Genomic DNA, 3,200 nt, shown 5'->3' with positions numbered 1-3,200 from the left:
GCCATATGGAGCAATAGTTTTGTGGAGTACTGATGGAAGAGACTTCACAGTCAATGGGCAAAGGGTTAAACTCTACATGGCAGATGCACCCGAGGAAGATGGGGTTTCCACTCCACTGTCTGATCCTACCCCGGCCTAATCCAAAAGGAGGCAAAGTCAAGCTAGAGACTTAAAACAAGCTCACTTGGGAGGAAGTCCCATGCGTATCCTTGTACGTATTGCATTAGTATTTTCATTTTCATCATATTTCTAAAAAAAAAATGAAAAAAAAAAAGAAATTTGAAGTGGCGTGCACGTGTTCGATCGATCCGGTTTGAGCAGAGAATCGATTGTGGAAGCGAGGATCAGCAGCGAGTGTGAAGGGTCGCTCCAGCTGGGAGCGACGTCTTCGGAGCGACACAGCCAGGTCGCTCGCGTTTTCGCTGTTCTTGGGCACGAAATCGATCGCGCAGCGACGTTCCACAGCGACACCATAAGGTCGTTCCAGCTGGGAGCGACGTTACCGGAGCGGCACAGCGATGTCGCTCGCGTTTATGGCATCGGATACACGAGAATCGCTCTCGGAGCGACCTCCTAGAGCGAGTACAAGAAGTCGCTCCAGCTGGGAGCGACGTCTTCGGAGCGACGTCTTCGGAGCGACACAGCCAGGTCGCTCGCGTTTTCGTCGAATCACGACGCGAAAAAACGACCCGGGAGCGACCTCTCGCAGCGACACACTCAAGTCGCTCCCGAACCGGTCAGGTAAGTTTTCTTCGTTTAAACCCGGTTTGGTTAAAATGAACCAATCCCCAATCTACCTAAACCGAACCGGACGCCCCTAAACCTACCCAGCACCCACGATTTCATCTTCCTCACCCTTTCCTCCTCTCATAAACACTCATACTCTCTCAAACTCACCCACACCAAAAATCCTCTAGCTTTCTCAATTCTCACCCAAATCAACAAGTTCTTGTTTCTAAATCCAAGTTTTCGCCCCTGTAATCTATTCCTCACCACCCATTCACCATTTCCTTTCATCCAAAGCAAGGTATTGAGTTTTTAAATTCAAATTCGTAGGTCCATGAACCCTAGAACTTGAAAATCAAAATTTGGTCATTTTCTTGCTAGATTGTGGTAAAATAGACTAAGGAAAGCTTATCTATCAAGTTGGATTTTTGAATTAATGGTGAAATTGAGTTTAATTTGAACTTTGGCAAACTTAGGTTTCATGGATTTGAGGGTTTTCAAAATTGACCCCAATTGAGTGTGCTAGTAGGTAAGTTAGTATGTTAAGGTGTTGAAAGGTTTGATTAAAGAATTCTCTCATTCTAGAACCACTTTGATTATTGAATTTTACCTGTCTTGTAATTTTCAAATTTTTAAAAGATTGAGAAGTATGATTCTTTACTCTTAGCTTGACTGCTTAATTAACTAGAGTTTAAATTGCTATTCATTTGTTGAGTTTACTCTTGCAATTTTCATTTGCAAAGTTCATCCACTTATCCCTTTCCAAGTTTTGAATTTTTCAGGTACCAATGGTTAAGAAAACTAAGGGAAAGTCGGATGCTGAGAAGCAAGAAGCTGAGAGACAAGAATCTGCATTGAGAGGGAAAGCTTTATCCTCGGAGTAGACTGGCTCTAGGACACAGAGGACTTCTCGACAGTAAACCTTGGCTGCAAAAAAGGCAAAAGAGCAGGAGAAGAGGGCAGGAAAAAGTGTAGCAGTTTCCACAGACGAGGAGAGTGGCGATGAAAGTGCGGATGAGCAGGCTCCTATAAAGAGGGCCAAGTTGTCAAAAGGGAAGGAGGTTGCTGTTGATAGAGACAGAGTGAAAACTCCGTCTGTGGAAGAGCTGTATCATCATTTGCTGAATGGGGTGACTTGGACTCCAACCAGATTTGCCGACCTTGATTTGCTGAAGGAGTTGGGTCTCGATTCTGATATTGAGGCAATGCTGGGGCACCTGAAGATGCCCAAACTCCTCACCATGGCCTACCCTGTCTACAGGGATGTCTCCTGTCAGTTCTTGTCTTCCCTTGAGGTCACTTACCATGACGCTCCGCACGTGAGGCAAGGATGGGGCAAAATCAGGTTCAAGGTCAATGGGAGAGACTACAACATGAACTTCAAGGACATTGGGAGAGTCATGGGTTTTCAAGACTTAGCAGACTACTCCCTTCCCAAGTGTGAAAACCTCCCCACCGAACTTTGGAAGTGGATCACTGGAAACAAGCACTCTACCGGGGTTGACAAGAACTCACATATCCGGCACCCGTCTGTACGCTACCTCCATAGGATGCTCGTCCATGCATTCTACCCACGGAAGCAAGCTGGTAATGTCACCGAGGAAGACATGCGACTACTCTGCCGGCTATCCGCCCCTACGCCCCCTGGAGTGTTTCCCCTTCCAAGCACCGACATCTATGCTACCTTCGGGATGGTCAGCTTCTTTGTGAATCGTCTCGAGCACTACAGAGACTGGCATGGTACACCTCTGATTCGCGCCCAAAGGTTGGGATAGGCGGGATGATCACACCACTGCTCCAATTTCTGAATGTTTCCTTGGGAAAGGACGCAGCATGGCCTAAGTTCATTGATGGCACTTACTTGAGGATTGCCACCTATTTCAGTGGGATGTATGGGAAGGACTATGTCTACCACTACTCCTTGAAGGGCAAGCCGGTCGAAGTGGTTCTTCCAAACCAGAACCTGACGAGCTTAGTGAGACCTGGAGCTATCAGTTTCAACATATCCCAGGAAGGCTTTCTTGGAGAACACGGGTCTCTCGGTCCCATTGCTCCACCAAGGAAAATGAGTGTTCCGACGAGACATGACGAACCTCCTAGGGAAGCATCTGTACCCGTCTATGTACCTCCGCGCTACTACTTCAAGCCACATGATGGGGTTCTTCCTCCTGGTGCGCTTCGTGACGCTCATGACCACATTGGCCGACTTCAGCGATGGAACAAGGCACAAGATGACAATAGAAAAGCTGAAGGACAAGTGTAAGGCGCTGAGCAAGACGGTGAAGAAGCAAGCAAAGACTTTAGCCAAGTTCATGAAGAAAGTGGTCGATGTCTTGACCAGAGGAGGAATAGCTGGATGTAGCTCAGCGGACTTCGCCTTCGCGAACACATCAGTACCCCAGCCCCCACCTCAACCTGCTGATCTTGGTTTCCCCCTCACTGATAGACAGCTCCAGCGAACATGAAGGAACCCA

The 3,200-nt window shown here is 47.5% G+C and overlaps 1 pseudogene; it reads left to right on the top strand.

The window, feature by feature from the left end:
- Window positions 1-2,989, top strand: part of LOC106314416 — a 6,486-nt pseudogene extending 3,497 nt beyond the window's left edge.
- The last annotated feature ends 211 nt before the right edge of the window (window positions 2,990-3,200 follow it).

Source organism: Brassica oleracea, chromosome C9 (genome assembly GCF_000695525.1).
Source record: "Brassica oleracea var. oleracea cultivar TO1000 chromosome C9, BOL, whole genome shotgun sequence".
Taxonomy (NCBI): Eukaryota; Viridiplantae; Streptophyta; class Magnoliopsida; order Brassicales; family Brassicaceae; genus Brassica; species Brassica oleracea.
Note: the sequence above shows the minus strand (reverse complement) of the source record. Positions and strands in the feature narration are given on the sequence as shown.